Source organism: Apium graveolens, chromosome 4 (assembly GCF_009905375.1).
Source record: "Apium graveolens cultivar Ventura chromosome 4, ASM990537v1, whole genome shotgun sequence".
Lineage (NCBI taxonomy): Eukaryota > Viridiplantae > Streptophyta > Magnoliopsida > Apiales > Apiaceae > Apium > Apium graveolens.
In genome coordinates, this window is record NC_133650.1 from 177,907,538 (window position 1) to 177,923,549 (window position 16,012).

Consider the following 16,012-nt stretch of genomic DNA (forward strand, 5'->3'; position numbering starts at 1 on the left):
TTGAATGGGGTTTCTCCGGTGCTTGTCCTTGGGCTTGTCCTGTAGGACCAAAGTACGTTTGGTAGTTCTTCTGGCCATTTGATTTTGCTTTCTTTGAGTCTTTTTTCGATACCTCGGAGCAGGATTCTGTTAGTTACTTCTACTTGGCCATTTCCTTGGGGATATGCCACTGATGATTTTTTGTGCTTGATCCCGCGCTCCTGGAGGTAGGACTCAAACTCTGATCCAATGAATTAGGGACCATTGTCTGATACTAGGACTCGTGGTATCTCGAACCTCATCAAAATGTTGTCCATGAACTTTATGCAGTCTTGTTGGTTGATTGTCCTCGTTGCTTTTGCTTCCACCCATTTTGTCATGTAATCAATAGAGACTAGTAGGTACCTGAGGTCTCCTTTGGCCCGGGGGAAGGGTCCCATAATGTCAATACCCCAAACAGCGAAGGGGATAGGTGACAGGACTGAGGATGGTAGGACTGGGCTGATCCGGGACACATTGCTGAAGAGCTGGCATTCTTTGCACTTTTTGACGAATTCTATTGCATCCTGATGAATGGTTGGCCAATAGTAGCCTTGTCTTATAATCTTATGAGCTAGGGCCTTTGCATACATGTGGTCTCCGCATATCCCTTCATGTACTTCTGTCAAACATTATTTTGCTTCTTCTGGGCCAATGCATTTCAGGATATGAGATGAGAAGGTCCTGCGATAGAGTATTCCTTCCTCGAGGAAGAACTTGGCTGCTTTTGCTTTCAACCTCTGAGCTTTTCCTTTATCTTCTGGGAGCTCCCATTTGTCCAAGTAGTTTATGAAGAGAGTCATCCAGTTTTGACTGTTTTCTATCTCCAGGATCTCTTCGGATTCAATGGATGGTTTGTGGAGTTCTTCGAAGTAGACGGAGCAGTCCAGATCTGATGAGTTTCGGACTAATTTGGATAGGATATCTGCTTCTTCATTTTCTTCTCGGCTTATCTGAAGGACTTGGTGGCTTGGAATTGAAGCTAAGTAGCTCTGAACCAGTGCTTAGTATTTTGCCAGAGTAGGGTCCTTTGCTATGTATTCTCCATTTATTTGCTTGACCACTATCTGGGAGTCGCTGTATATTTTTAAGTCTTGGACCCTTAGAGCCCGGGAGAGCTTTAGTCCTGCGATTAATGCCTCATATTCTGCTTGATTGTTTGTTGCTGGAAAGCTGAAAGATATAGTTGTATGAACCTTGAATCCTTCTGTACTCTTAAGTATGAGTCCGGCTCCTGACCTCTCGCTTGTTGAAGAACCATCTACCTTTAAGGTCCAGGCTCCCGGGTTTGTTTCCTTTTTTGGCTCCTGATCCATGTCCATTGGTTCCAGGTCTTGGTCTGGGAAGTTGCATTCGATTATGAAATCTGCAAGTGCTTGGGCTTTGATGGCATTCCTGGGAATGAAGCTTAAACTGAACTGGCTCAACTCCACATCCCAATTAACAAGTCTTCCTGAGGCATCTGGCTTGTGAATTATTTTCCTTAGTGGTTGATTTGTCACTACTCTGATTTCCCTCCCTTGGAAGTAGTGCCTGAGTTTTCTTGAAGTTGTGACTAAGGCAAAGGCAAACTTCTCCAATCTTGGGTACCTTGTTTCTGCATCTTTTAAGACTTGGCTTACATAGTAGACTGGTTGCTATGTTCCATTCTCCTCCCTTATTAGGGCAGCTCCTACGGCTTGTGCTCCTGCTGACAAGTATAAGTAGAGAGGCTCTCCTGGCTGAGCTTTAGTTAGGACTGGTGGCTGAGAGAGGTAGGACTTGATTTCCTCGAATGCTTTTTGGCACCCCGGATTCCAGTTCACCTCTTTCTTGTTGGTTGCTCCTTTGAGTAAATCAAAGAATGGTAGACACCTCTCTGCTAGCTTTGAGACAAATCTCCTGAGTGCTGCTAGGGATCCTGCTAGCTTCTGCACATCTTTTTGGGTCCTGGGAGCTTTCATCTCCTGAATTGCTTTTATTTTCTCTGGATTGGCTTTTATTCCTCTGTTGCTGATCATGAATCCTAAGAATTTGCCTGCTCCTACTCCGAAGGTGCATTTCTCCGGATTCAGCTTGAGTTGGTTCTTTCTTAGGTTGTCAAAGCACTCCTTCAGATCTTCCACATGTCCTGGTACAGTTGTTGATTTCTAAATCATGTCATCGACATAGCATTCCAAGTTTCTCCCAATCTGGGACTTGAATATCTTGTTCATGGCTCTTTGGTAAGTGGATCATGCGCTTGTCAGTCCGAAGGGTAGCATCACATAAGCATAGACTGCTATGTGAGTTATGAATGATGTCTTAGGAATGTCCTTCGGGTTCATCTTTATCTGGTTGTATCCGGAGAAGGCGTCCATAAAACTTAGCATGACGTGTCCGGAGGTGGCATCTATCAGTTGATCAATTATTGGGAGAGGGTATGGGTCCTTCGGGCACGCATCATTCAGATCAGTGTAGTCCACACACATTCTCCATTTGTCGTTGGACTTCTTAACCATGACCACATTAGCTAGCCACTCCGGATATTTGATTTCTTTGATGATTCCTGCTTTGAGTAGCTTTTTCACTTCTTCGTCAATGGCTCTTTGCCTCTCCGGAGCAAAGTTTCTTCTCTTCTGTTTGACTGGTTTTCTGTTGGGGTTGACATCCAAGCTGTGCATTGCTATGGACTCATGTAGTCCCGGCATGTCTCTTAGACTCCAGGCAAAAACATCTCTGTACTCCCGGAGCAAGGACACCAATCTCTCTTTGAAGGACTCATCGAGTCCTGACCCAACTTTCACTTTTTTGCTAGAATTGTTTTCATCTACCTCGACTTCTTCTGTTTCGACTGCAGCCTCGATTTTTGCTTGTTCTTTGTTTGAAACCGTTTGATGAATTCGGGCTTTAGAGTTCTTCTTCAGATAAATGTTTGCTTGTTCAGGTTCTTTGGTTGATTGCATGGTAGGACTAGGTTGGTCTAGGACTTGATTTTCCTTGTCCAGTAACATGACTTGGTTGCTTGCCAGTTCTTCTGGACTTATTTTGTTTGCTTCTTCCCGTGTCCGGGGTCGGTGCTTCTTCATGCTTTGTTGCTTGCGAAGGACTGTAGCCTTCCTTTTGTTATCTTGATGTGTCTCTACCATAACTAATCCCTGGTTGTAGCATGTTTCAGCAACTCCATAATCTCCTTTGATCTCCCCGACTCCTGTCGGGGTTGGGAATTTGATCTTGAGATGGGAGATTGAAGTTATTGCTTGCATCATGGTTAGAGCTGATCTGTCAATGATTCCGTTGTATGAAGAAGGAGCATTGATCACATAAAATTTGATGACATGAGTCACTTGGTTATGAGCACATCCAAAAATGACTGGCAGATATAAAGTTCCTTGGATCGGGACTAAGTTGTGGCCGAAGCCATAGAGTGGGTCCTCCCGACATTCATTTGAGCGGATGCTCCCTAACTGCATTATATCCACTGTGTGCTTGAAGAGAATATTTATCGAGGAGCCATTGTTTATGAGCATTCTTCTTACTTCATTATCAAAGATGTCCAGAGTGACAACTAAAGCTGCATTGTGATGAGGGTTGACTCCTTCGTAGTCCTTGCTACTGAAGGATATCACCAGGTCTGGGAGTGATTGGATTGAGAGCACTTCTTCGCCGAAGTCCGGGCTCTGGGGTGGGGAGTAGGATCCACCTAGGACCACATTGACTACATTTTTCCTCTCTTCTGTGCTTCCCCTCTGTTATCCCGGACTAAGTACTTGTTCATGTTCCCCTTCTTCACTTGGTCCTCAATGAAGTACTTGAGTGATAAGCAGTTCTCAGTCTTGTGGTCATGGGTCTCGTGATACTCACACTGCCTATTGTAAGGCCTGCTCTCCGGAGGAGTTTGCATTGGTTTAGGGGGATAATAGAAAGGCTTGTCTTTTACCTCTTTCAAGATTTCCTCCTGGGTCATGTTGAGAGGAGTCCAGTCCGGCTCCTGCTTTGGCTTCCGGGGCTGCTTCACGGGTCCTGGGTCGCTGCTCGACTCCTTCTTAGGACCAAGTCTCTGGAAAATTGGAGTAGTTTGTCTTTCTTGGCTTTGGTTGCTTTGCTTGAATTTCTTGTCCTGATGGTAACCCCCTTTCGATCGGTCATCAGTGTTTTTACTCCTGGACCCCCCATTCCGGGTCATCCTCATTGCCTGAAGCACATCTGTTTCCTTAATGAATCTGGCAGCCATTGAGTAAGCTGCTGCCAGGCTTTGCGGCTCCTTATTTATTAGCTCCACTATATATCTCTCATTGTGCTCTGGATCCAAGTTTGTTCTAAAAATGCTTAAAGCTTCCCTCTCATCCAAACTTGAAACTTTATTGATTGCTTCCTGGAACCGGCACATGTATGCAGAGAGGGACTCATTGTCATATTGCCGGATTGTCTCCAGGTGACACATGTGCATTTCGTGCGTTTTGTTTGCCCGAAATCTCCGAAGGAAGGAGGCTCGAAATTCCTTCCAATAGTGGATGCTGCGGGAGGGGATTCTGCTGAACCATCTCTGGGCCCCTCCCTTAAGAGTTGAAGCGAAACACCTTGATTTCGTCAAGTCGTTGTAGTAGTATATCTGCGCTATCTGCTCAAAGTAGTTCAGGTGCTCCTCCGGGTCTCCCAGACCATCAAAGGAGTCAAAATTGTAATGCTTCAAGTCCCGCTGCCGGGGGATAACTTCCAAGGAGTGGCTGAAAGGAGTGAGTGTTTCTCCAATCTCCACCCCTGAGTCTCTGTCCATCTTCCGCTGCAATTCATAAATCATATCTTTCAGGTACTTCCGCTTCTCTTCTTCTTCATTATCAGAAATCAGCTCCGGAGTAGGGTCTCTCCGGGTTCGTTTGCTCCTAGACTTGGCCAATAGCTTCTCTTCTTCCAGTTGCATTCTCCTTTGGATTTTTAGCTCAAGCTTTGCTTCTTCTTCTTTCCTGATTTGCTCCCGGACTTCTTCCAACTTTCTTTGCTTAGCAGCTTCTGCTTCTTTCTTGCTTTGCTCTTTTTTGCTTTTCTTCCCTTTGGCTCCAATTCGGTTGAACACAGACCTCTTTGATTGCTGGGAGTCCCCGGACTCCTCTGGTTCCTCCTCTAGTTCGGCTTCTTCTTGGAGCCGGGTCTGCTCCTGCCTATATAGTCTGATTGCTTCTGCTAGCTCATCGCTTGTAAGGTTGGCCATGTGCTCTTCGGCTACCGGGACATTGGTGTACTTGTACTGATTGAGCTCTATGAGGGTCCTGGCATCCCTGGTGTTTACAATTCTCTCCACTATGGGAGTGTGTAGTGGTTGTTCCTGGAATGTTTCTCTCTCGGCTCCTGGGTCAAGGGCTTGGGAGTGGTCCGGCTCCTGGACCTGAGCACTAGCAGATGGTCTTCCAGAGGTATTCTTTCCTGGTCTTGCCATTTCTCAACAATACCAATAACAAATAACAACAATATGCCACAGAGAATATCGGTCTAAGGTTGCTTTATGAAATTTGCAGAAACTACCAAGAATAACAACAAACACTAACAAATAGCTTCCTGGGAGCAGTTTAAACAATTTTCTGGGACTACTCAACGATGTAGTATAACGCAAATGCCATATTCAAACTAGAGCAATAACGATTAAAACTAACGATAGCTCACACAAACGTGGCTTAAATAAACAAAACGGGCTCACACAAACGTGGCCTAAAATAATGAGCACACACAAACGTGGCTGAAATAAACAATATTCATGCTTATGGAAAAGGTTGGTTGCTTGGGTTCTTACAAGTTTGAATAAATGGACTCTTTGAAGAGTTTGTTGATGAAGGTGAATCCAGGGGCACCGGGACCCAAGGATGGAGCGACCCCTCCTTCTAGCGCCAAATGATAACTCCTGGTGGCGGGGCTGCTTCTTCGACGCCGTCCTGGATCCTTCGCCGCTGTAGAGGTGTAGCTGTGGTTGGGTTCCTACAAAACAACACCAGAAGGGGGTTGGAGTCCCGCGGCGCCTCCGGCGTGAGAGTAAGAACTAGCTTTTCAGGAAGATGAAGATGAATATAAATGAGAGGTGACTGTGTGTGTATATGAGTGTGAAAGAATGATTATTAACCCCAAAACCTCACCTTCTTGGGCTATTTATAGGCCAAGGGTAGGGTTTTGGGGTTGGTACCTTTAGATCATAGCCATTGGTTCTGGGAGCGGAGGACACCTGGCTGGGGTGGATGCTTTACACGTGTCAGTGCGGGACTGGCTGATGAATGTTCTGAGGATCCTCTGACACGTGCCCTGATTATTTCCATGATTGATGTGTGACAGTTGTCCCCATCATGTGCCTGGACCAGCGTCTCACGTGCCGGGATTTACCAAGATTAGGCTTGCGGGACTGAGCTGGTCAGGACTGGTAGTGTGCGGGATTACTTCTCCCAGGAGCTGCGTGGAGTCAGGAGCCTAGGAGTAGTACTCCCAGGAGCTATATGGAGTTAGGAGCCTAGTAGTAGTCCTCCCAGGAGCTATATGAAGTTAGGAGCCTAGGAGTAGGCCTTCTAGGAGCTGTATAGAGTTGAAAACCTGGGAGTAGTCCTCACAGGAGCTATATGTACTATCATGTAGTGGTTGGTAAATTAAAGGTCCATAAAGTATGGTACTGATGGGGGCAACATGTCTTTGGCATTGTCTTCGTTGTCATCGAATCCCTCAACAGGGTATGGAATGCAGGTCGAGGGAGACAAAATGAATAGAGGGAGGCTATGTGGGAGGGGAAGGAGGGAAGCAACAATTAGCTTCTTTAGGTGAATGGATGAATAGTTCAGCAGGGATGGCTTTTACTTTGCATGTCATTCATATTGCCCAAGGAGAAGAATTTGCTTCAAAATAATTGGCATTTGCTCAACAAATACCAAGAGCTCTATGTGTCATGTCTGCAAGTGGTTCTGTTTCGGCTGTGTGTGACGTTACATCAACCTATGTCCTCTGGAGTCTGGACAACACATTGACATACGAGGGCCATTTCGATTAATGGAAATTTGCATTTAAACTCTGAAGTGTGGTCTCTTGATACATTGAAGTCTGGTGCAAAGACTCTTTATAGTACAAAAACTAAATGCACATACAAAAAGTCAGGTATGGAAGGAGAAGTCATTTATATGGTCCTTAAGCATTCCAATGTCAGATAATATGACTATTTTTTTTATATTTATTGTAAATGTAATCTAGAAGCATTTATATCTTAACCTGGCATGTTAATTGAACACTAGATTTAACCTATCAACAATGTCACTTCTCCTTATTCAGTCATATTTTGTTCCATGCCGAGTGAGAGTCCTCGTTTGAAAGTTCATTTATCTCTATGTGGTACTGCCCTCGTGTTTAGTTCATTTAGTGTCCGCTGAAGTCTGGTAAGAGCAATTAATCTGCAACTGCTTTATACTGTATCACAGCCCATAAAACTTATCAACTGCTTAGGCTCTAGGTATTTCAATCAGTGTTTCGGTTTATGCTGTTTTTGTAGTTGTGGTGCTGCTATACAAGTAGAACTACTTAGGTAGTACATCAGCTAACAAATGTATTATGTTGTATTGGAACTTGGTTATCGTGGCCTGACTATAATTTTTTACATGTTCCACTTCAGTGTTTGTGCAGGAAATGTGCAATAGTATCAAGGATTCATCAAAATTTGTGTGGTATGATGTTGGTCTGTTGAAGAACTTACAGACATGCATTATACTATCATGGGATAATCAAATAGCTGCCAATAATTTTCATAACACAATTCTTTTGCATCTAAATTGTAAATAAACAAAATTTTGCTTTGGTTATTTGATTTATAGCATCTTTATACATTCTCAATGCTTTCTTCTTTTTTTTTAATCTAATTTAGAATTTAATTAGTAGATTTATTAATTTTTACCTGCATTGTAAATAAACAAAATTTTATTTTCGTGATTTGATTTATAACACCTTCATATACATTCTCAATGTTTTAAACTTATTTTTTTTAATATTCTAATTTAGAATCTAATTAGTAGATATATTAATTTTTTATTCTTGTTATATAGCATGTTTTACTCTTTCTTTGATTCATAGTAGAACCAAATTAGTATTAATTTCATTTTCTTAATTATACTGCAAAAATATTGATTCTACAGTAAACTATTAATAACTATGCTTTTAAATGATTTTTAGTGCATCCTTCTAATATTAAAATTCTTAAATATTTTTACAAGCAATTTTTAACTCTAGTCTAGAACCAGAATGAAAATGAAACTAATAACTTCAAAAAAAATCATTGTCTCTTGTAGTTTTTTCAGTCTAAATTTGAATAAAATTTAAAAAATATATTAATTGTTATTCTTGATTAAAATTACAAACAAAAAAAAATTATTACAAACAAAAAAAATTATGTACAACCTCTGAAATTTGTTCTGTCTAGTGTCTAAATGAGATATTCTTTCGTCCTGATTCCGAAAGAGATCTTCAATTCTCCTTTGGAAGCCCAAAGACATCAAATACATCTTGCTCTGGAAATTTAACATTCCGATTAGGATACAAAGCCATTTCATAGCTATTATGTTTGAACCATCATAGGCAATTGATTGATGTTGAATGCGGAAATATTTTACTCCTTATTGAAAAGGACAACTAATGACGAAAACCTGTTGAAGTGACACTCTTTCTGAGCAACTGACATTGCGTCAATAACAGCCGTGAAAGTAGATTAGATAAGCTCACAAAAAAACTTTCTCCGACTTCTCGTTCTTAGGTTTTCTTCATGCCTTCTTCGTTATTTTTAACTTTTTTTCAACTGCCTGATAAAACAAGAAATTAAACACCAACGTTATATACAAGCCAAACAAACACCATAAGTACAGTAATAGCACATTACTTGTTCCCTTCAAAAGATTATATAAATCTTTAAGTTAAGAACTTGAACACATTTAGTAATACTACTATATAAGAGAGACCGCTTTATTTGTTAGTGTAGAATGTGCATGTCATGATCATATAGAAAATTACTTGCAAGCTTCAACTGAGAATGATTTGCATGTGTGTGTCAGATATGGAAATAAACAAATAATAAAGCAGACAAGATGCACTAATTAATTTATCTCCCACTCTCTATCTACTTCTCTTTTATTCTCTTATTCTTTATTTCTTTCTACATTTAAATCGACATTCATTGTCACTCATCTGGATTTGTTTATACAATTATCTCCCTCTATTTAATCACGCGTCTTCTCTCCATGTTCCTTTTTCCAACTCTCATCCAATTGCCATTTAGATTGACTAGTCTTCGGTATATATGTTGGTGTAAATTGTAATTTGGGCTCATGTCTAATTGGCTACAAATATTAAATTTGAACTGATCTGAAGAGTATTTTACACTAAACATATTCAGATGTAACATGAAGCCCCTGACCAACTAGACTTGTCCCGGCTAACCTTGAATCCAGTTAAAAATTAACGTATATCTTATTAAAAGTTAGTTCAATTCTTTTATTTCAAATATTTTCAATCCCCACTTAAGTTCAACCGCGATTCTTAAGAAATCTTGGTTCTGCCAACAAAAGATTTAGCTGCAAAATACATAAACGAGTTAGACGCAATCAAGTATATTCTCCTACAGAATCATTACCATACATAAATATTCTAAGCAAAATTTATATATTAGGCTCCTACTGTAGAACACATAACAAAAATCAATTAATAATCGAATTGGATCCAATATGCTTCCACAAACACAAAATACTTACACAAAATTCAAAAATCTTCTACTATATATCCGTAAAAACTATAAGAAAAATGCTAAAAATAAGAATATATGATTCTACTACATAACCATTACAATACACAAAAAAATATTATTAACCATTACAATACACACAAATAAATATTATTAATTATGTCTTCCATTGTAGAACACATAACAAAATATACTATAAGCGAAATGAGAAATAATGCTTTCACTATAGAACATACACAACATTAGATTTATTCTTTTATAGAACCACTCCACTAAACAAATAATCTGGAAAAAAAAAGCTTACTAATTATATGCTTCCAATACATAAGACATAACACAAAAAAATAATTATAAACAATATTAGAAATAGTGCTTCCATGTTAGAACACAACTAGCATACACAAAATACACGAAACAAGTTTTATTCTAGTACAGAACCATAAAAATTACACTTCAAAAAATCACAAGTAATATGTAAAAAATGAAATACGATACAAAATAATAACACGTAGCTCAAAATATAGCTAAATCATTGAAATTTAGGTCAAAATTGTACTAAAAACTAACAAACCTTGAGGAATCAGTAGCTTACCAAGTTTAAGACAGAGATTAAGATATTTCTCGAGAATTCTTGACTGAAAGTGACCATAGGATCTTAAATTTGAAGATGTAATCGGTCGATCGGTACTCATCAATGGCTGTTAGGGGAGGCTGAGAGCTGTATGTATAGTTAAACTTATATCTCTATAGGTTGTAGCTCAAAATCACGTACTTAACTAATATCCTTACAATTAGTTTAATTTACAATTGCACCACTACATATATGAACAGATCATGACCGTAAATAAAGGAATGGTCCGGATTGGAGTTCTCTATGGTTCTATATCTAATAAGTTCTCCCTTGAGTGAGACTCATATATATATTTTTACCCTTTTTTTATTAATAAATTTTTTAAGTGATACATTATTTTCACTTATTTTTTGGTTCTATCAGCTTTTATTTTATTTTTATGCTTTATGGTGTAACTCTAAGAGTAATATTTTTATCATTTTTGATTACTTATAATTCTATATGTATTATTTTTACCCGTTTTTTTTTATTAATAAACGAAATATATTCACTTATTTTTTAGTTCCACCACCTTTTGGTTTCACCTTTTATAACTCCAAGTGTAATATTTTAATCCTTTTTTATTCCTATATGACTTATAATTGTATATGTATTATTTTTACTCATTATTAAATTTTTTATAAGCCATAATTTTTTATTATTTTAATAGGTTTGAAATTTATTTTTAATTATATTTTAAAATAAATAAGTTCATAAATTGGCTCAACTAAATAGGTTCCGAGAAATATAAACCACGACCAAGTAAATAGGCCATATGTTTAAATTGAAATTTTTTAATTTAGAATTTATTTAATTTGTTGGTAGAATTCCATTTTAAATAAAATGGTATGAATATTATAAAAAATTATATTTTGGTTTCACCACTAGAAAATAATAAAATTGTTCAAACCGTAATATGATTACAATTCTATTTTCGTAGAACTCCAAATTATTTATTGATAGAGTACTTGGTTTCATCTCAATACGGTTACGCTGTATTTTGGTTTCACCCCTATAGTTCTATTTCATGTAGAGTTCTATGTTGTTTTTTAACAAAATATAGATTGGAATCATATTATAATTACAATATTTCTATTTTTCGTAGAATTCTTTTTTATTTTTTTATTAAAATAATAAAATGAAATCCTTTAAATAGTGTTATTATTAATTAATAAGGAAATCATGTTTTAAGGATATACTTTGGTTTCACCCTTTTTTAAATCTTGCTATAGTTCTAATTATTCCATTTTTATTCTTTTTTTATTCATATATGACATAATTATATATGTAATACTTTACCCGTTTTTTGATTCTTATATACCACATATTTATATTGTTTTTATATAAACAAAATCTATATATATTATAATTTCTTGATTCATACCTACAGAATGATATTTTAGCACCAATTGCAAATTTATACATACATAATGAATATTTTATCAGAAAAAATTATGCAATCACAAACTATATAAAAACACAAATTCAGCTAACAATAAGAAATTTAATATGCAATTACTTAGTGCTGTTGATTTAATTTTTTGTTTAATTATCCATCAATCGTGTCGCGACTAAAGTTTTGATATAAAATATTAGTTATGTCTTTTTGAACAATAGATACATAATAACGTTGAGTTTGTTGTTATAAAAAGATTTGAATTAATGAAAACTACATATAATTTAAAAATGAAAATTGCAATAATCGTACAATTTTATTTATTATATATTTTAATAAAAAAATTAAATTAAATTTTTATAATCATTATTAAATATTGATATTTTGATATCGGTCGTGCTTCGCACGGGTTATCTACTAGTTATTCTTGAATTGGGATTTGATTTATTGTATTCTAATCATCAAGTTATACCAAGAGTATGATTTTTTCAATTAATTATATCTAGAATAGTCCCTTATGTATATAATTTGACTAGAAATATATAAAAATTCATTAATTGTGCCTTTTTAAGGTGTTTATGGAAAGTTTCTTGTCTATTGCAAATTATCCCTAATTTTTTAATGTAAAAAGTATTATGGTTATCATTTTGAGATTATGAACACAAAAGTTCTACAAAAATATATTAAGATAGCCATTTTGAGAATATGAACACAAAGTTTGTGGTTTATAAAATAAATTAATATTTGTAATGTTAATTTAATGTCTTTATTTGAAATTGGTTCAATCACGTCCGAGTCTATTGGTAACATGTCTGCAGGAGCTAAGTTGTTCTTATAGAACGTCTTAATGAAGGTTTTTCACTTAGCGGCATACCGATTCCATCATCCTCGAGTTCACCACATATGTTGAAGATTGAAGATGATGTGAACTGTCAGGAAGACAGTGCTGATAGTTTTAGTTGTGAAGGTAGTGTTTACAGAGAAGAAAATCTTGAAATGAAGAAATAGAGAGTGAAAAAGGTGGGAAGAAAACCTACTCCAAAAAAGAATACTTGTAAAATGTCTATCTTTAAAGATGATGAGAATGAGGTTGTAGATGATGAGAGGGGGAACAATGATAATAACGAGGCTGGTGATGTATTTTTTGAAGGAAATGATGAAATGGGGGCAACTGAAAAGGGGTGAAAGAAAGTAATAAAAGGGATCCAAATAAGGATACTTATAAAGACTTAGATTGGTGTCCTGATAGCTCAAATTATAAGAACTCCACATAGGAAAAATTGAATGATGATAACACCCAAGATGATAGGAGTGATGACAACAGGGATGAGACTGAGTACATAACTGAACAATGTGATGTGAATATAAGAATTTAATATGAGACTATTCGTGAGAGTAAAGATGAAAAGATGGTTGTGAGTAGTAAAGATGAGGTTAATGCAGTTTTCTGGAATTTAAGGAGGTATTGATATGATGAACCAAGAATTCAGTATCATAAAGACATGTAATTACACAAAGAGAAAACTATTATTTTGCACAAGGATTGTTATTGGTAGTAGTGTTTTAAGAACTATTATTAGCTTTCGGTATGTTCTTTTGATCAGTATAATTTAAATACCCTCTCGTAATGGATATTATTTGGTGTTATTACATGGTTGCAGTTTCTTATTTACCATCTTTACTATCATATAACAAAAACACACATATTCTAGTATCATAAATGCATTCAACAACCAACTTTATTAAAATTTAGCATAAAAGGACACCATCATAATTCAACACACAAGCAAAAAGCTCACAATTCATAACATACCGACCCCATTTCTCATAATTCATTAAAACTCAACCTCCACAATTCATTGCAACTTAACCTACTTTAAATCACCACATAAACATTCACATGCACCTTCTTTGACACTCAACAAATATACTATCAAGAAAAAACAGATGCAAACACAAGCCTAAAGATCCATTTACTTTCTTTCTCTTTTTATGAACTTCTTGCAACTCATCAAGTGCTCATCTTTCATGGTTCTCAACCTTTTCACAAGACCCGTAATTGCAACTTTAGCTCGACTACAAAGAGGGGCATCCGCCCATTAAAAAAATAATCTATACCCGGCTTGGCCGTAGGAGCAATTTATGAATTGACACCAGCATTAGGATCCGTCCAAGCACATATTGCAATTGCAAGTCTCCCACGATAATAAAAACCATTTTTCAAAGTGTCTAAGTTGAATATGTAGTCTATAGGTTAAAAAACAATAATATATATTATATATACATAAAAAATATACATTATATGACCATATTTATTTATAAAAAATCAATTTTACCCCTGCTCCATTAGTCATGTTAGTCGAGACTTAACGACAAGCATCTTTTTAAAAGTGGGAAATGAAAGTTGGTATCATTTTTACAAATTTGAAATTACGGTCACTTTTTTGAACATGAGTTTAAAGTACAACTAAACCTATACAATTTACTCGAAAGAAAATTTTAGTGGCTAAATGATTTTGTAAATTTGTCGTTTCCTAATCTAGATGTTTTGAATAAATACAATCCACCCTTATTAACAAATGATAATAAATAAACAATAAAAGAGTTTAAAAATTCACAAACTAAATAATTAAAAAATAAAAATTAGAAAAATAATAATTTTGATTCACCAAGCAAAGACAATTTTAAATTCACAAAAATTGCATGTTCAACCGCGTACCAGAATACCTATCACTAATATATGTTACATATATTTCATGCTGTCATGAATTCTTATCAGGAGATATTATTTCAAGAGTTTATTAGAGTTTGTCTTCCATTAGAGTTTGACATAAGATGATGTCATCAATATTTATTCTTCAGAGTTTGTCATCAGAACTTAACTGTCAGAGTCTGTTATGCTATAAATCAGGAGAATATTGATTGTGATTAAAAAAGATAAAATTTGCATAAATATGTTGGTTTTAGGATTTTAGTAATTAGTAGCTATCATTTACAAAATTTACCATAATCAGTTTTTCATATATACATATATATATGTGTGTGTGTGTGTGTGTGTTATATAATTGAGCATTTAGTTGTGTTCTATATAAATACATATTAGGTTTACATTATATGTGTTGCAGCTTTCAAGGATACATGTTCATACTATGAGAGAACACTTAGTATTTTATTATAAGTTTTTATACATTAATAAAAACTTTAATTCATATTTTATGTTGATTTTAGATTTGATTGTTATACACTTCATTCAACCCTCGTTCTCCAGTGTATTCAAGGCCTAACAATTGGTATCAGATCCAATCTGTTAACATACAACAGTTAAGATCCAACAAAAATAATCATGAATGATAAAACAACTTAGACTTACCCAATAATGAACAATACTAGTATATATGAATCGATTAGAGTCCTTATATTGAAGGTGAGTAATTACCCTACATATAGGGTCAAGATGGAAATGTTCTTGGAAGCCACATATCCTAAAGACCTTAACAAGATTTATGATGGTCCACATAAACCTACACAGCTGACTTTTTTTGTTGGAGATTAACCATAAAAGGTTATTGCAAAGGAGAAAAAAGACTATACTCTTGAGGATCGGGCCTCTATAATGAAGAATGCAAAAGTGAGACATATTCTTCACAACAGTATGGATAATGTGATGTCCAATAGAGTTATTGAATGCAAAACTGCAAAAAAATATGGGATGCTTTGGAGGTAAAGTGTCAGGGGGCAAAAGCTATCAAGAAGAACAAGAAGACCATACTCACACATGAGTATGCACACTTAATTCAAGATCTGATAAGTCTCTAAATGGTATAAATGATAGGTTCATGAAACTGTTGAATGGTATGTCTTGGGTTGATATAGAACATGATTTAGGAGACTCTAACTTGAAGTCCCTACTTACACTTCCTGAAAATTGGTACTTAACATCAACAATAATAAGAGACAACTATGATCTTGATTATATATCTCTTGATGAAATCTATGGTGTGCTCCAAACTCATGAACTTGAAATTGAGCAAGAAATAAGAGGAAATGAAGCAAATCAAGGATTGTTGCCCTAAAAGTTAAAGAGAAGCTACTGTAAGATATATTTGAGATGTCATGTCTAATATGATTCATGTTTAGTTTTCAAATCTTAACAAACATGATATATCAGGACTTACTGAAATCAGGACTTACTGGAAGTCAGAACTTAATATCAGAACTTAAGGTCATATCAGAACTTAAGTGCGGGAATACTTTCATACAAGGAAGGAAGCTGATTTACAGTAGAAGATCA